At 43.0% G+C, this 19927-nt stretch overlaps 1 protein-coding gene across 1 annotated transcript in view; it reads left to right on the forward strand.

Annotated features, from left to right (window-relative positions):
* Positions 1-19927, forward strand: part of LOC126253697 (lysosomal alpha-glucosidase-like) — a 141691-nt gene that overhangs the window by 87184 nt on the left and 34580 nt on the right.

The following is a 19927-nucleotide window of genomic DNA, read 5'->3' on the forward strand; positions in this document are numbered from 1 at the left end:
TTGGGGAGCAGAAATGCCACATGCCACACAGTATACATGCCTAGTCTTACATTTCCCTTCAACTCGTCCAAACCCACTAAGCATTCAATGTAGAGAGATATGTTCTGTACAAGGTGCACTATGTTTTTAATTTTAGTTTTGTTTACAGAAACAAATTTTAAGAAGATACATATTTCTTGATCACATTTACAAATTTTCCAGTGAATGACATTTTCAGTGTTGAATTTAGATAAATGTGACGTCGTTGTTTTGGTCTTCGTTCAGTCTGAAGACTGGTTTGATGCAGCTCCCCATGCTACTTCATCCTGTGCAGGCCTCTTCATCTCCAAACAACTACTTCAGCCTACATCTTTTTGAATCTGCTCACCATATTCATCTCTTGGTCTCTCTTTTCAGTTTTAGCCCCCCCCCTTCCCCCCCCCCCCTGCATTTCCCTTCAGTCTTAAATGGATGATCCCTTGAGGTCTCAGAATATGTCCTATCAACTTGCGTCCCAAATTCTATTCAGTACCTCCTCATTAGTTGTGTTATCTACCTAATCTTCAGCATTTTTCTGTAGCACCATATTTCAAAAGCTTCTAGTCTCGTCTTGTCTACACTCTTGATCATCCATGTTTCACTTCCACACATGGCTACACTCCATACAAAATTTTCAGAAAAGATTTCCTGACACTTAAATCTGTATTCAGTGTTAACAAACTTCTCTTCTTCAGAAACTCTTTTTCTGGCCATTGCCAGTCTACATTTTATATCCTCTCTACTTTGGTCATAATCAGTTATTTTGCTGCCCAAATAGAAAACTCATCTACTACTTTAAGTTTCTTGTTTTCCTTAATCTATTTCCCTCAGCATCATCTATTTAATTTGACTACATTCCGTTATCCTTGTTTTGCTTTTGTTGATGTTCCTTTCAAGACACTGTCAACTGCTCTTACAAGACTTTTGCTGTCTCTGGGAGAATTACAATGTCATTGGCAAAACTTGAAATTTTTATTTCTTCTCTCTGGACTTTAATTCGTACTCCAAATTTTTCTTTGGTTTTCTTCTCTTGTTGCTCAATGTGCAAACTGAATAACATCAACAGTAAGCTACAACTCCCATTTGCTTCAACTCTTTGCCATTTAGTTTCTGTACAAGTTGTAAATAGCCTTTCACTCCTTGTATTTTACCTCTGCTAACTTTGGACTTTCAAAGATAGTATTCCAGTTGCAACGATTCATGTTGAACGTTACTTAAGCTTCTTCTCCCTGGTCCATTGATGAATGAACGCGAAATTTTAACGCTTCAAAAAATTTATTCACATTAATTGACATCCAAACTGTACACTCGTCATGAAAACAAAACACTGACAGACTTCACTGATCTCTTTGATTTCCAAAAGTAACTTCAAAACTGACTCATCACAGCATCACTCCATTGATTTATACAGAATTTTAACAATAGCTTCCAAAATAAAGCATTATTACTTTTATACAATTTTGATGTTACAATTAAAATTTAAGAAACGTAAAGAAACTGATGTTACATCTGAATAAGGTATAAAATACAATATTCAATGACAATCTTTTAAGAGTAATATCTTTAGTTTTCCACAAGAAAATCATTCTGAACTTTAATTACAATAATGTCTCTCGTATTATTTTAGTTACGTAATTAATTACAGTTTAGATTTGGTTACTAACATGTAATAGTAGTACACAGCTCGTGCTTTGTCTGATTAAATAAATAGAATGTACACAAATAATGCCACAAATTCTGAAAATTGGAAAACTGTGTTTGAACAATTGGAGAGTTAGTTAGAAATGTTATTACAAGGAATATTAATTACAGAGGAAGACATAAAAATAAATAACAAATGAAACTACATTGCTTGGTAATAACTTTTAAGCTGTTTCTCAAGATAGTGAGGTCTAAGATTACTGGATTTTTAGATTGAAATTTTGTTAATTGGAAGCATTGATTTTTCATGCTAACATCTCAGCAATCTCTAGTTATTTATTTATAAGGACTTATTACTTCAATTTCTTGATTAGTTATTTAATTTATTATATGTACATAATTTTAGAAAAAGGTGGTGTCGGACATTTCATTTGATTCCTGGGGGAGGCTGTACCGTTATACAGTTAACGTAATCAAAAGCTGGAGGAATGTGGATAGGGTGTCCTCACCTTCAATCCAGATAACATTGATGTCATCAGTGAATCTGAAATAAGGTTAGGGGTTTAGGATTCTGGGTTTTTAGGAAGGATTCCTCTACATGGCCCATGAATAGGTTGGCATAGGGTATTGCCATGCGGGTGCCCATAGCCCTACCCTGGATGTGTTTGTAGGTAATGCTCTTCCCCCCCCCCCTTTCTCGACTCAGCATCTCCGCTATAGGTAAGTAGCAACTTTCCTTCTCTAATATTGTTACATTCCATCCTGGATTTTCCATTGTTTGATAGTTCATTAATATTCACACCTGTCAGCACCTACTTTATTTGGAATTGAAGTTACTATATTCACCCTGAAGTCTGAGCGTATGTCGCCTGTCTTGTATATCTTGCATATCGGATGGAAGAGTCTTTTTGGCTCTCCCACGTTATGATGGAATGTAGTTTACTCCTGGAGCCTTAGTGTGACTTAGGTCTTTCAGTGCTCTGTCAGATTCTTCTCACAGTATTGTATCTCCTGTCTCATCTTCATCTACGTCCTCTTCCATTTCTGTAACACTGCCCTGAAGTACATCTCCCTTGTATATAGACTATCTGTGTACTCCTTCCACCTTTCAGTTTTCCCTTCCTTGCTTAGGACTGGTTTCTTATCTCAGCTCTTGATATTGATACAGCTGTTTATATTTTCTGCAAAGGCCTCTTTAATTTTCCTGTAGGTGGTATCTATCTTGCCCCTTGTGATAAATGCTCCTAAATCGTAACATTTGTCCTCTAGCCATTGCTGCTAAACCACTTTGCACTTCCTGTCAATTTCATTTTTTTAAACGTTTATACTCCCTTTCATCTGCTCCATTTACTGCATTTTTATATGTTCTCCATTCATCAGTTAAATGCAATATCTCCTGTTTTATCCAAGGATTTTTTTCTAGGCCTTGCCTTCTTACATATTCAATCTCTGCTGCCTTCACTATTTCATTTCTGAAAGCTACCCATTCATCCTCTACTGTATTCTTTTCCCCTGTTCTTGTCAATTGTTGCCTAATACTCCCTTTAAAACTCTCAACAATCTCTGGTTCTTTCAGTTTATCCAGGTCCCATCTCCTTAATTTCCTACCTTTTTGTAATTTCTTCAGTTTTAGTCTACAGTTCATAACCAGTATATTGTGGTCTAAGTCCACATCTGTCCTTTTAAATGTCTTAAAATTTAAAATCTCTTTTTTAGAGATGTTATTGTGTTTTTTTGACTCTGTAGCAAAGGGCACTACTGTCTGATTCTTATTTTGACAATGGCTTACCAATGATTTGAGCATACCTCACTTCTGAAGACGACAGTATAAACTTACGAAATCTGTAAAGTGAACCAAATAAAAGTTTTCTTGTGTAGTTGACTACTGACTTTTCATATTTGTGGATTAAATAAAGTTCTCGCAGAACTCTACCTCGTTCATTCCTGTCGCCCAGTACATATTCAGCTACAATTTTTCCTTCTCTTCCTTTTGTTACTGTAGAGTTCTAGTCTGCCATCAGTATTAAATTTTCATTGCCCTTAACTATCTGAATAATTTCTTTTATCTCATCATAATTTTTCTTCAATCTTTTCATCATCTGTGGAGCTAGTTGCATATAAACTTCTACTACTGTGGTGGCTTCATCTCCATCTTTGCTACAATAATGCATTCACTATGCTGTTCACAGTAGCTTATTTATTTATTTCATGTTCCGTGATCCAGTTAGTGATTCAATCACAAGGATATGGAAAGTGTCAAATTGTATACGTTTCAATTTAAACTTGCAATAAATACAAGGGCAATTCAATGCCAAATTGTACATAGTTTAAGTAAGACATACTATAAATACAGTAATAGATACAATGTCAGCTAGATAACATGTTGTTGTTGTGGTCTTCAGTCCTGAGACTGGTTTGATGCAGCTCTCCATGCTACTCTACCCTGTGCAAGCTTCTTCATCTCCCAGTACCTACTGCAACCTACATCCTTCTGAATCTGCTTACTGTATTCATCTCTTGGTCTCCCTCTACGATTTTTACCCTCCACGCTGCCCTCCAGTACTAAATTGGAGATCCCTTGGTGCCTCAGAACATGTCCTACGAACCGATCCCTTCTTCTAGTCAAGTTGTGCCACAAACTTCTCTTCTCCCAAATTCTATTCAATACCTCCTCATTAGTTATGTGATCTACCCATTTAATCATCAGCATTCTTCTGAAGCACCCTTTTTTGAAAGCTTCTATTCTCTTCATGTCCATACTAGTTATCGTCCATGTTTCACTTCCATACATGGCTACACTCCATACAAATACTTTCAGAAATGACTTCCTGACGCTTAAATCTATACTTGATGTTAACAAATTTCTCTTCTTCAGAAACGCTTTCCTTGCCATTGCCAGTCTACATTTTATATCCTCTCTACTTCGACAATCATCAGTTATTTTTCTCCCCAAGTAGCAAACCTCCTTGACTACTTTAAGCGTCTCATTTCCTAATCTAATACCCTCAGCATCACCCGACTTAATTCGACTACATTCCATTATCCTCGTTTTGCTTTTGTTGATGTTCATCTTATACCCTCCTTTCATGACACTGCCCATTCAGTTCAACTTCTCTTCCAAGTCCTTTACTGTCTCTGACAGAATTACAATGCCATCAGCGAACCTCAAAGTTTTTATTTCTTCTCCATGGATTTTAATACCTACTCCGAATTTTTCTTTTGTTTCCTTTACTGCTTGCTCAATATACAGATTGAATAGCGTCGGGGAGAGGCTACAACCCTGTCTCACTCCCTTCCCAACCACTGCTTCCCTTTCGTGTCCCTTGACTCTTATAACTGCCATTTGCTTTCTGTACAAATTGTAAATATCCTTTCGCTCCCTGTATTTTACCCCTGCCACCTTCAGAATTTGAAAGACAGTATTCCAGTCAATATTGTCAAAAGTAGTCTCTAAGTCTACAAATGCTAGAAACGTAGGTTTGCCTTTCCTTAATCTTTCTTCTTAGATAAGTCGTAGGGTCAGTATTGCCTCACGTGTTCCAACATTTCTACGGAATCCAAACTGATCTTCCCAGAGGTCGGCTTCTACCAGTTTTTTCCATTCGTCTGTAAGGAATTCGCGTTAGTATTTTGCAGCTGTGACTTACTAAACTGATAGTTCGGTAATTTTCACATCTGTCAGCACCTGCTTTCTTTGGGATTGGAATTACTATATTCTTCTTAAAGTCTGAGGGAATTTTGCCTGTCTCATACATCTTGCTCACCAGATGGTAGGGTTTTGTCATGACTGGCTCTCCCAAGGCCATCAGTAGTTCTAATGGAATGTTGTCTACTCCCGGGGCCTTGTTTCGACTCAGTGCTCTGTCAAACTCTTCACGCAGTATCATATCTCCCATCTTCATCTACCTGCCCCCAGGGGCTCAGCATTCATTTGCTGAGTACGGGCTTGGTGACCCCGGGGTCCTGAGCTGGGGACAGGTCAGCGCCGCTAGTCTCCTGTCACAGTAACCCCCGGACATGCTTCAGCGACCACCGTATGGCGCGGCGGTGGAATGTTGTGTGCTACGGGGAATGGTAATCTTGGCTTGGTCGCCTGGATTGCGAGGAAGGCCAACCTCTATAAAAACCGATCAATCTTACGGTGTGCTCCGCGCCTGTGAGATGCATGGCTGTTGGGGTGGAACAGTCGCAAGCGGGCATCCTCTGGGGCACCTGCCGCACCCCAGTTGTATAAGGCTTACTCAGGCACGCGATGCTCTGTCTGAGCGGACCTTTAGTTCCCTAGCTGCTCGTGAGTCCGCAATGGACCCTTCGACCTCTACATTTCCCCCTACCAGTGGCTTGGGTGGGCCGCTGGTAGGAAAACACACCCCATCGAAAAAGCGACTTCTTGCTACAAGTCCTCCAGCGCCTGGTGTTGCTAGAGATTTATCAGACTGTCGTAACAGAGCACATGCTGATAATCAGAATGTGTTTTTGATTATTAAACGGAAGGAGGGTAGCTTTGAGAGGGTTTCTCCCTTTTACATCCACAAGGGTCTTGGGGGAATTGCTGGAACACTGAAATCTGTGAAGCGACTGCGCAATGGGACTCTGTTAGTTGAGACTTCTAGTTCCCGTCAAGTCGCTTCTCTTCGGAAAGCAACCTGTCTCGGAGAGTACGCTATCGAGACCGAGCTCCACTCCACTTTGAATTATAGTAAGGGTGTCGTGACATGTAGGGACTTGGTGGATATCCCCAGAGACGAGTTAAAATCTGAGTGGGCTGACGAAGGTATTGTTGACGTGCAGCATATTATGAAACGAGTCGATGGGAACCTCGTCAAATCCGACTCGTTTATTCTCACGTTCAATTGCCCGAGACTCCCAGAGCGTGTTAAAGCAGGGGCCCTAACGTTTGCCAGTATGGCCATATTTCCCTAACCCAATGCGCTGTTTTAAATGTCAGCGCTTTGGGCATACTACGTTGGGGTGCAATGGGATAGCCACTTGTGGTAAATGTGGTCAGCCTGCCCATGAAGGAGCTGATTGTTCATCGCCTGTGAAGTGCGTGAATTGCTCTGGGAGTCACCCTGTCTGGAGCCGGGTCTGCCCCATCTACCTCGAAGAACGGAAGATACAGGAGATCAAAACATCTAAGCGCATCCCCTATGGTGAGGCCAAGAAGCTCTTTAAGGCCATGCAACCTCCTGTGTTTTCAACATCTTTCGCTTCTGCTCTGAAAAAACCGGTACAAATGGCCACTGTTGCTACGCAAACGGATGTTGCTAGTGTCAGCACTAATACCTGCATTTGCCAGTGCACTTGTGCTGCTGCGTTTGTTTTGCAACCTGCAGCTCTCCCCGCAACGTCGGACAAGGCTGTGGTTGCTGACATTGGGGTACTTCCTGCCTCTCCCCATATGGCGCCTTCTGCCCAGGCGAGTACAGCTCCAGCTGTTGACAAGGCTCTGCATTCAAAGCCCCCCAAGACAAAGACGCTGAAGGTGAAGGTTTTGCCACCTCAGGAGACTAGTCAGGGTCGGTCCGAGATGACGAGGCCATCGTACTGTCTGACATCTCCCGTGGGTTTTCATCGGAGCTGATGGACATTGATGTCGACCGGGGGTGATCTTCTCGCCCCAGGAATAAATCTCCGGCCAGTACGGGCTCTCCTCCAAATCACAGAGGCAGGGTGAAAGTTCAGCCACCCTGATCACTGGCTCCCATATTACAGTGGAACCTGAATGGGTTCAGGACGCATGTGGCCAAATTACAACTCCTTGTACGAGAGTGCCCTTTGTGCTTATGTCTCCAAGAGACACATTTTCGGGCCACTGATGCACCTTCTTTACAGGGCTATACCGTATATCGAAAAGATAATCTGACGAGGGAAAGGGCAAAGGGTGGTGTTGCAGTTTTTGTCCGTGACATGCACCCCTCATCTGAGCTCCCTCTCGTTACAGACTTGCAAGCAGTTGCAGTTGACCTTCTTGTGGGTCGGAGGCTCACAGTCTGTTCAGTTTACTTACCACCTCAGGATGCGATAGACTCTGCACCTCTCACAGACCTTATTAGCCAACTCCCCCGCCCATTTCTTCTTCTGGGGGACTTCAATGCTCATAATGTCTTATGGGGCTCTTCGACTACTTGCCCCAGGGGTCGCATTCTGGAAAGCCTCGTGATGTCTGAAGAACTGTGCATCCTCAACTATGGTGCTCCCACTCATTTCTGTACTGCTTCTGGGTCGTCATCAGCTATTGACCTTTTCTCCAGCACTTGCAGATTCTGCTCTGTGGGAGGTTGCTGCTGACCTCCATTCTAGTGACCACTTCCACCTTTGGATTCGCCTCCTGGATGAGGCTGTGGCATTACCAGTGCCACCCCGGTGGCACCTCTGCAGAGCTGACTGGACACTTTTCAGCCAAATGGCTGTTTTGGAACACCGTGCCAGCGTCCACGAATGGGTAGACCATGTTACAGCCGTGATCTCCCATGCTGATGAATTGTCAATCTCACGGTCATCCGGTCATCCCAAGAGGCGTCCTGTCCCTTGGTGGACCACTGAGTGCCGCTCAGCCATCCGAGCCCGCCGTGCAGCTCTGCACCAAGTGCCGTCCCTCAGCTGACAATCTTGCGGCCTTTCGGGTGGCAAGGGCCAAAGCGCAGCAAGTGATTAAAGAGAGCAAACGACGGTCATGGCAATCGTTCTTGAACTGCATCTCCCACTCCACTAGTTCTATGAAAGTATGGGAAGCCATCAGGAGGATTTCCGGGAAACTCAGCCAGCTACCTGTCACGTCATTGCTGCATTGAGGATGTCTCCTCACGTCGCCGAGAGACATTGCCCAGACACTGGCCATGCATTTTGCGGAATCTACCGCCACTATTAACTGTGATCCAGATTCCTGCCGCTACCGCACTGCCATCGAGAGGGTCAATTGGACTTCCGGTCTCCAAATTCTGAACCCTACAACTGCCCCTTCACAATGTGGGAACTGGATTCGGCGCTGTCTGTGGCTCGTGATACTGCACCTGGTCATGATCAAATCCGGTACAGCATGCTGCAGCACTTGTTGCTGCCATCCAAGGAAGTTCTCCTGAATTGTTTTAATATGATATGGTCATCCGGCACGTTCCCTGACTCGTGGAGGGAGGCGATTTTGATTCCCCTCCTCAAACCGGGGAAGGACCGAACGCATCCCAGTAGTTATCGTAGTATTGCTTTGACGAGCTGTGTCGGGAAGACGTTGGAACGCATGGTCAACCGTCGCCTGGTTTGGCTGCTCGAGACCAGGCAGCTCCTTAGCCCCTCTCAGTGTGGCTTTCGGAGATGTCGTTCCACTATAGACAACTTGACCCTGCTTGAGGTGGCCATCCAGCAGACCTTCCTACATAACCAGCATTGTCTAGGTGTATTATTTGATATTAATAAGGCGTATGACACTACTTGGCGCCGCCTTATCCTCAATCAACTCTATGAGTGGGGCTTTCATGGCTGTCTCCCCATCTTCATTCGGTCCTTTCTTTCCCACCGCCTCTTTCGATATCGGGTTGGTAATGTGCTATCTGATTTGTCCGTGCAGAAGAATGGTGTTCCTCAGGGAAGCATTTTAAGTGTCACCCTCTTTGCCGTCGCCATTAACAGTATCACGTCCACTATCCGGAGTCCTGCCCAGTGCTCCTTGTTTGTGGACGATTTTGCTGTTTTCTGTTTTTCCCTCCAGTCTTGTCACTGCTAGTCGGCAGTTGCAGCTTACGATAAAGCGCTTAGAGGCATGGACTGCGAAGACGGGTTTTACCTTTTCTGCAGACAAATGTGTGTGTGTGTGTTCATTTTAATCGTTCTCAACGTCTTTTTACTTCCCCTGAATTGCGTCTGAGGGACACCGTTCTTCCTTTTAGAGACACTGTGAGGTTCCTGGGCCTCACTTTTGATTCCAAGTTGTCGTGGTTGCCTCACCTTAAAGACCTAAAGGTGCGGGCCCTGAAGGCACTGAATATTTTGAAGTGTCTGAGCCATCGGTCCTGGGGAGCAGATCAGGCGCGTCTGCTGCAGTTTTATAGGGCTTTCGTCCGATCGCGTCTTGATTATGGTTGCACCTTGTATGGGTCAGCAAGGCCTTCGTATCTGCAGATTCTTGACGCAGTACACCATGAGGGTATCAGGCTGGCCACTGGTGCCTTCCGTACCAGTCCCATCCCCAGCCTGTGTGCTGAGGCAGGGGGACCGCCGGTCGCCATCCGGCGGAAACTCCTCATGGTGCGACGGGTGTGTCAATTCCTTGCCTGTCCTACCTCCCCGTACCCTACCGTTGTCCGACCGCCTATGGAACGTCTCTTTTCCAGTCGTCCCAGGGCAACGAGACCATTTGGGATTTGTGCCAAGCATTTGCTTGAGTCCCTTGGTGTGGAGCGTGTGGCCCCCCAACGACAAGGTTTTACCCACCTGCCTCCCAGGTTGCTCCAGAGGCCCAGCGTCCTTTTGGACTTGTCGGAGTACCGGAGGAGCTGCACTCCTGTGTTTGTTTTTACCTCCTTATTTTCCGATATTTTACACCAGCATCCCGACCATGTACCGGTATTTACGGATGGCTCTAAACAGGGGGACTCTGTTAGTTGTGCTGTTGTTTTCCCTGATCGAGTCGTCAAGTTACGGCTTCCTGCGGCGTTTACCATCTTTGACGCCGAATTGTTTGCGATCTTGCGGGCATTGGAGCAGATGAGATGTGTTCCCAGTCTTAAGTTCCTCATCTGTTCTGACTCCCTGAGTGCCCTTCAGACCATGCAACACTTGTACCCAGCGGATACGGTCGTCCAGAACATCCACGATGCCCTACTCCACCTGCAACGGCAGGGGAAGGAGGTTTCTTTCTGCTGGGTGCCGGGGCACGTGGGTATTAGGGGAAACGAACTGGCGGATGTGGCTGCCAAAGATGCATGTTCCCTCCCTCACGTTGTTGACTGTGCCGTCCCCCTCCATGCTGTTACGTCCTTCCTGCGTTTTCGTGTTATGCATCAGTGGGAAGAGGAGTGGCTGGCAGTCGGTGAAAATAAGCTGCGTCTGGTCAAGGCCACCACGCGGCCATGGTGTACGTCCCGCCAGTCATGCAGGCGGGATGAGGTTCTCCTCACTCGCCTCCGGATCGGGCACAGTCCCTCAACGCATGGTTTTTTACTCCGGCGGGAGGACCCCCCAATCTGCAGTGCTTGTGGCATCCAGATTACTGTCCGCCACATTTTACTTGACTGTCTTTTATTCTCTGACCAGAGGGCGGTGGTTTCTTTGCCACCGGATTTGCCCTCTATTTTGCAAGACGACGCAACGACTGTGGCTAAGGTCTTACGGTTATGTGTCCTGTCCAATTTGTTGCCTCGGATTTTAGGGAGAGGGCTTTAATGTGCTGCTGGGTGACTGGCTCACCCAGGTTTTAGGTAAGAGGTCCGCCAGTCACGAATACCTCCTTGTTTCCCTTCGGTTTCTGTCCTCCTTTCCTTGTGTTTCCTATCCTTTTTTAGTGCGTTTCTTCTCCTCTTGTTTTGCCTCTGTATGTGAGGATTTGGAACTGCGTCAGGTGTGTGTCTTTTAGCCGTTCTTGTTCGCTGTCCGTCTTAGTCCCTTCACTGCATGTGTTCCTGTTTTTATGCGTTTGGGCGCTGATGACCACGCTGTTTAGCGCCCGTAAACCTCTAACACACACACACACACACACACACACACACACACACACACACTTCATCTACCTCCTCTTCCATTTCCATAATATTGTCCTCAAGAACATTGCCCCTGTATAGACCCTCTATATACTCCTTCCACCTTTCTGCTTTCCCTTCTTTGCTTAGAACTGGGTTTACATCTGAGGTCTTTGATATTCATGCAAGTGGTTCTCTTTTCTCCAAAGGTCTCTTTAATTTTCCTGTAGGCAGTATCTATCTTACCCCTCATGAGATAAGCCTCTACATCCTTACATTTGTCCTCTAGCCATCCCTGCTTAGCCGTTTGCACTTCCTGTCGATCTCATTTTTGAGACGTTTGTATTCCTTTTTACCTGCTTCACTTGCTGCATTTTTGTATTTTCTCCTTTTGTCAATTAAATTCAGTATCTCTTCTGTTACCCAAGGATTTCTACTAGCCCTCATCCTTTAACCTACTTGATCCTCTGCTGCCTTCACTATTTTATTCCTCAAAGCTACCCATTCTTCTTCTACTGTATTTCTTTCCCCCATTCCTGTCAATTGTTCCCTTATGCTCTCCCTGAAAGTCTGTACAATCTCTGGTTCTTTCAGTTTAGATAATATAACAACCATTTAACAGAAAAAGGAGTTTCAAATAAAGGTTATAAATAAGAGCACAATGTTAAATCAGATATTAGGCCTACAAGAGTAAATACAGGTACAGCCAATCTGTTGTCACAAAAAGTTTGATAATGCTCAAATGCTCAATAAAATCAATTGAACTAGTTCCAGACACAATAAGTTTAGTGATGGTATACATTTTCTTTCAAATATTCGTCCACGGTATCAAAGGATTTCTCTGTCAGGTAATCTTTGAGAACTTGTGTAAATTTTGGCAGTTCTGTATGAACACATTTGATATGTAGTGGGAGAGCAATGAACAGCTTAATGCTGGAGTGGTAAACTCCTTTTTTTACCAGGGTGAGACGTTTCATTTTGACATGTAGATTGTTTTTGTTTCTGGTGTTGTCTTGGTAGATAGAATAATTTTTGCACACAAAGGTCAGCAAGGAAAAAATATACTGCGAGGCAGTTGTTAGGATACCTGTCTTTGATGGACCCCACACATTATTCTGATTGCTTTTTTTTTTTCTTTTTTCTTTTTTTCTTTTTTTGGACGGTGAGAACTTTTTCTCTGCAAGGGTTGGTTTCTCCCAGAATATGATAGCATATGACATCAATGAGTGGAACTAGCCAAAGTAGGCAACCTTAATGGCATCAACTTCAGCCACTGAAGAAATTACCTGTAATGCAAATGTTGCTGAGCTAAGTTTTCTACGTAGATGAAGAATGTGAACTGACCACTTACATTTGCTGTCTATATAAGCACCCAGGAATTTTGCATCTTCAATTTTCTGTATTGTTTGATCTCTACATTTTATGTTAATTTCGTCGAGATTACTTTGTGATGTATGGAACCTCATATAATGAGTTTTATTTGCATTGAATGAGAGACCATTTGAGGAGAACCAATTTAAGATGTCATTAAAAACAGTATTTGTAGTTTGTTCAAGATTGTGATCTATCAAATCATCAATTAGAATTATGGTATCATCAGCAAACAGGGTAAATTTGCTGTTTGTCTCAGAACAAAGAGGAAGATCATTAATGAAGATGAGGAATAGCAGTGGGCCCAAAACGGAGCCTTGAGGCACACCACACATTATCGTGCCCTATTCAGATGAGGCAGGTTCTCCAGAAGAGCCATTTAGCATTACAGTCTGCTTCCGATCCTTTAGATATGATTGTAGCCGCAAGCCAACAGTACCACCTAAAGCACAGTATTCTGCCATTTTCAAAAGAATTTGGTGGTTTACACAGTCAAAGGCTTTCGTAAGATCACAAAAAATACTCACTGGAGACATTTTTTTGTTAATGGCTTCCAAAACTTGGTTGCTGAAAGAGAATATTGCCCGTTCAGTACAAAGACCAGCACGAAAACCAAACTGATTTTTGCTTAAGATACTGTGGAAGTTGAGATGATCTACAATCCTCGTGTGCATGAGTTTTTCAAGAATTGTCGAGAAGGTAGTTAATAGGGATATAGGGTGATAGTTTGTAACATTTTTTTATCACCTTTTTAGAGAGAGGAATCACTACAACCAATTTTATCCACATTCTTATTTTCTTATTCATTATTAAACCTACTCCTTCATTACTCTATTTGATTTTGTATTTATGATCATTTATTCACCTGACCAAACTTCACTAATTCCCACTACATGTAACTTTAACCTACCCATTCCCCGTTTTAAATTTTCTATTGCCCGATTAAGGGATCTGACATTCCACACTCCAATCTGTAGAACGCCAGTTTTGCTTCTCCTGATGATGACATCCTCCTGAGTAGGCCCTGCCCAGGGATCTGTGTAGGGGACTATTTTACCTACATAATATTTTACTCAAGAGAGTACCATCATTATTTAACCATACAGAAGAATTACATGCTCTGGAGAGAAATTACGACTATAGTTTCCCCTTACTTACAGCTGTTCGCAGTACCATTGCAGCAAGACAACTTCTGCCTCCTTCAGGAACCACATGTCTGTCTGACTCTCCCCACCAACAGCAAGGTCCATGGTTCATGGTGGGCGAGGAGGTGGGGGGGGGGGGGGGGGGGATGAACGTGATATAAAACAAAATCAAAAGAATAAGACATATTTTTATTTGATCCAAACTCAGACTTACTCACAGATATCTGACACAAAATAATTTGAGTTACATGTGTTGCATAATGCTTCGATCAAGTGCTAAGAGCTGTCCTATCGCCTGCGTTGCAAAGTTTGTCTCTAATTAAATTATTGCCCTGATCAGCCTACATATTTCTAACGCAGTACAAGAAATAATGCATGTTAATCAAGATGTGAAAACATATCTTAAATAAGGCAAGTGGGGTTGGGATAAAAGACAGCAATGATACAAAAACAGTATTTCCTTATTGGAGAATTTATATTGCAAATTTATTTATTTAGTCATTCATTGTGTTCCATAGAGCCCATCAAGAAGGAGAACATTCAGAGATGTGGAACAAGACAAGATATACACTCCTGGAAATGGAAAAAAGAACACATTGACACCGGTGTGTCAGACCCACCATACTTGCTCCGGACACTGCGAGAGGGCTGTACAAGCAATGATCACACGCACGGCACAGCGGACACACCGGGAACCGCGGTGTTGGCCGTCGAATGGCACTAGCTGCGCAGCATTTGTGCACCGCCGCCGTCAGTGTCAGCCAGTTTGCCGTGGCATACGGAGCTCCATCGCAGTCTTTAACACTGGTAGCATGCCGCGGCAGCGTGGACGTGAACCGTATGTGCAGTTGACGGACTTTGAGCGAGGGCGTATAGTGGGCATGCGGGAGGCCGGGTGGACGTACCGCCGAATTGCTCAACACGTGGGGCGTGAGGTCTCCACAGTACATCGATGTTGTCGCCAGTGGTCGGCGGAAGGTGCACGTGCCCGTCGACCTGGGACCGGACCGCAGCGACGCACGGATGCACGCCAAGACCGTAGGATCCTACGCAGTGCCGTAGGGGACCGCACCTCCACCTCCCAGCAAATTAGGGACACTGTTGCTCCTGGGGTATCGGCGAGGACCATTCGCAACCGTCTCCATGAAGCTGGGCTACGGTCCCGCACACCGTTAGGCCGTCTTCCGCTCACGCCCCAACATCGTGCAGCCCGCCTCCAGTGGTGTCGCGACAGGCGTGAATGGAGGGACGAATGGAGACGTGTCGTCTTCAGCGATGAGAGTCGCTTCTGCCTTGGTGCCAATGATGGTCGTATGCGTGTTTGGCGCCGTGCAGGTGAGCGCCACAATCAGGACTGCATACAACCGAGGCACACAGGGCCAACACCCGGCATTATGGTGTGGGGAGCGATCTCCTACACTGGCCGTACACCACTGGTGATCGTCGAGGGGACACTGAATAGTGCACGGTACATCCAAACCGTCATCGAACCCATCGTTCTACCATTCCTAGACCGGCAAGGGAACTTGCTGTTCCAACAGGACAATGCTCGTCCGCATGTATCCCGTGCCACCCAACGTGCTCTAGAAGGTGTAAGTCAACTACCCTGGCCAGCAAGATCTCCAGATCTGTCCCCCATTGAGCATGTTTGGGACTGGATGAAGCGTCGTCTCACGCGGTCTGCACGTCCAGCACGAACGCTGGTCCAACTGAGGCGCCAGGTGGAAATGGCATGGCAAGCCGTTCCACAGGACTACATCCAGCATCTCTACGATCGTCTCCATGGGAGAATAGCAGCCTGCATTGCTGCGAAAGGTGGATATACACTGTACTAGTGCCGACTTGTGCATGCTCTGTTGCCTGTGTCTATGTGCCTGTGGTTCTGTCAGTGTGATCATGTGATGTATCTGACCCCAGGAATGTGTCAATAAAGTTTGCCCTTCCTGGGACAATGAATTCACGGTGTTCTTATTTCAATTTCCAGGAGTGTATGTTGACAAAAGACAGAGAAATTATAGAGATTTAATCTTATGGTGCTGAACTCAAGAGACCACACATAGGTAGGAAATTAAGGAGACTAGGCCCTAGTAAGTTAAAAAAACCAGAGGTTGTTGAGGGTTTCAGAGGGAGTTTTAGGTGACTATTCCAAGGGAAATACAGAAATACCAATAAAAAATTTTCATATGCCTATTCAAAACAAAATCAATTACACTATTTATACAACACTTGCAAGTTTAGTGATTATATGCATTTTCTTTCACATATTCATCAATTGTATAAAATGATTTCTCTATCAGGTACTCCTTGAGAGTTTGTTTGAATGCTGGCAATCTATTGTTAAGGCATTTGATGTGTGGTGGGAGAGCATTAAACAGCTTAATACTGGAGTAGTAAGCTCCTTTTTGAACCATAGTGAGACTTTTCAATTCAATGTGCAGACTGGTTTTGGTCCTTGTGTTATAGTTATGAAATTGACTGTTATCTTTGTTGATAGAAGGGTTATTACAGACAAAGGTCAACAAAGAAAAGATATACTGTGAAGCGGTGGTATGGATCCCCATATTTCGAAACAAGCATCTACAAGAGTGTCTGTGATGGACACCACTCATTATTCTGATGGCTTTTTTTTTTGTGCAGTGAAATTTTTTTTTTTGCGAGAGGTTGGTTCCCCCAGAATATAATAGCATATGCCATTAATGAATGAAAATAGCCGAAGTAAGAAGCGTTAATGGTATCTACGTCAGCCACTGAAGCAATAACCCGTAGTGCAAATATTGCTGAGCTAAGTGTTTTGTAAAGATGAAGAATGTGTGTCGACCAATTACATTTGCTGTCTATATAAGCACCCGAGAATTTTGTAACCTCAACTTTTTGTATTGCTTGATCTCTACACTTAATGTTAATTTCTTCCAGATTTCTTTGCGGAGTATGGAATCTCATATAAAGGGTTTTATCTGTATTGAGTGAGAGGCCATTTGAATAAAACCAATTTACTATATAATTGAAAACTTCGTTTGTAGTTTGTTCAAGATTGTTGTCTGTAAAATCACAATTAGAATTGTAGTGTCATCTGCAAAAAGAATAAATTTATTCTTTGTATCAGAATAAAGTGGGAGATCATTAATGAAGATGAGAAACAGCAATGGACCCAAAACAGAGACTTGTGGCACACCACAACTTACTGTGCCCCACTCAGATGAGGCAGGTTCTCCAGATGTGCCATTCAGCATTACAGTCTGCTTTCGGTCCTTTAGGTATGACCTGATCCACGAACCAATGGTACCACCCAAACCATAATATTCAGCTTTCCCCCCCCCCCCCAAAAAAAAAGAATTAGATGGTTTACACAATCAAAGGCTTTAGAGAGGTCACAAAAAATACCTACTGGAGACATCTTTTTGTTCATGGCTTCCAGTATTTGATTGGTGAAAGAGAATATTGCTTGTTCTGTACTAAAAATATTGTAGAAGCTGAGAGGATTGACAATCAACCTGTGCATCCGTGTTTCAAGAATTTTTGAAAAGATAGTTAAAAGGGAGATTGGGCGATAATTTGTAACATTGTCTTTCTCACCTTTTTTAAAGAGCTACAGCTAGTTTTAGCCTGTCAGGGGCAATTCCTTCTTGCAGCGAAGCATTGAATATGTTGCATAAGACTTGACTTATATATTTATAGCAACATTTCAATATTTTACAGGAAATATTGTCCACACCGACAGATTTTTTATTTTTTAATGGGGTAATAATTCTTTCAATCTCTTTTACTGTAACATGAGATAAGGATACCTGTGAGGGTCTATTACTGATAGCTTTCTGTAGAAGAGCCAATGACTCATCTACAGAACCTTTACAGCCTGTCTTCTCTGCTGCTGACAAAAAGTGCCTGTTGAAGATCTGTGCCACCATTTCAGGTTTCTTTACAATATTGGTACCTTGTTTAAGTTCTATGGGTGTCCTGTTCCCCGTCTTTTTGACAGTTTCCCACTTTATTACATTCCAAATTGTTTTTATTTTGTTTTCACACTTTCAATTTCAGACTTAATGCACATATTTTTTGACGTATTTATTGCCTTCTTTAGGATGCTGTAGTAAAGTTTGTAGTGCTGACGTTTTTGTGGATCATTAAAAGTTCTGAGGGAATTGTATAGCACCCTCTTTGTTCTGCAGGATGTTTTTATCCCTGCAGTGATCCATGACTTATTGATAGTGCTTACATGACTGTTTCTAATTATATATTTTTTATTTTGTTTAGGAAAAGTGGCTTCAAAAATGGACATAAATTCATTTAGAAATGTATTATACTTTTTGTTCACATCTGCTTCATTGAAAACTGGACTCCAATCTACACACAGGCTTTTGTTGAAATTTTTGATGGTTTCATCATTTATTATCCTAAAAGATTTCCAAGAATTCTCAGAACTGTTGCACATATTGATGTCAGTGAAAGTAAGCAGCTGACCTCCATGATCAGAAAGGCCAAGAATTGGATGTACACTGATATTGTTGACTCTTGTCTTATCTATAAATATATTGTCAATCAGACTTCGGCAGTTCTCGGTAACTCTAGTTGGAGAATTTACTACTGTCATCAGATTAGAAGAATCAACTAGATGTTCTAAATCTGCTTTAGCATTGCTTTCATTTAGGAAATCTACATCGAAATCACCTGTAATTATTAAATCCTTAGATTTTGAGTAAACTTGGGATAAGACAGAATCTAAGTGCCTCAGGAACACATTAGTGTTCCCTGAGGGAGCTCTGTATAGTGCTAACACTACAACTGTACAGTCACTTATAGTAATTTCTACACCACATATTTCAATATCTCGTTCAATACAGTGACTCTTTAAATCTAATGTGGTATATGATATGTTATTTTTTAAGTATATTACTACTCCACCATTCTTCATGATAGACCTACAGTAATGTGCTGCTAGACGGTAACCACTGAGCTGTAACATTTCGGCATCTCTCATATAGTGTTCACTAAAGCATAGAACATCAGCATCCTTTATCTCTTGTGGGTCATCTAAAAGAACAGAAATTTTGTCAACTTTGTTTGTAAGTCCTCCTACGTTATGGTGAAAAATTGTTACATTCACAGATGCTATTATTATTATCCTTTAATAGTCTGACAAGACATTCCTATCTTTCAATTTCATTCCACTAGTTCCTCCAGAGTCTAGCCTGTCTCTTCAACTCTCTTTTTCAGATTCTCCAATTTCCTTACAATATTCAGAGACCTAACTTTCCAACATCTGATTTTGTAGAGCATTAACGTTATCCATCCTCCTCAACACCACCCAGGGCAGTCCAACCCATAGATCCAAACAGGAGAAATACCGAATTCTTTGCAAAGTAAATGGTCACCTTGGGCTTGTTTTCTGAAGTCTGCATGTCCTACAGATACACATTTTCTTTTGTTAATGAATTTGTTTCCATTGCCTCTTGTGTCCTCATGTTGCTGATTGTTACTGATTCTTCCACCTTTAAAGACAGTTTACCACCCTGAGGGCAAGAGGATGTCCTTAACCACTATCCATTTCTCTATCCTTTTTTGACAAGACTGTTGGCAGAATGACGGTGACTCCTTGTACTGCAGGTGTTTGCCATAACTGATTATTTTTAGACCATGGTCTTTATGTACAGTATTACTGTAGTTTTGCATGTATGAATATGTGTGTGTGTGTGTGTGTGTGTGTGTGTGTGTGTGTGTGTGTGTTTTCTACATCTGAAGAACAACTTTGTCCAATAGCTTATAATTTCCAATGTCTTCTTTCAATGTATCTATCTACCTCTCAATACCTCTCCTGTGTGGTGACTAGCAATCTATCCTATTTCATAAATGTAAATAGTTTAGGAATAAAGGTAACAAATCACATACAACAGGCACATAAATGAGTCTGAAAATGTTGCTAGCTTTCGGACAAATTATAGGGAGGAAACACACACCCAGATGGTGTTGGGGATGGGTTGCTGATGCAGGTGTGTGGTAAAGGAATATGGTAGGGGGAGCAACAGATGCACAGAGTAGGAATGTAGGTGGAAGTGATAGGAATGCGATACACCAGCACTTGCACCA

Source organism: Schistocerca nitens, chromosome 4 (genome assembly GCF_023898315.1).
Source record: "Schistocerca nitens isolate TAMUIC-IGC-003100 chromosome 4, iqSchNite1.1, whole genome shotgun sequence".
Taxonomy (NCBI): Eukaryota; Metazoa; Arthropoda; class Insecta; order Orthoptera; family Acrididae; genus Schistocerca; species Schistocerca nitens.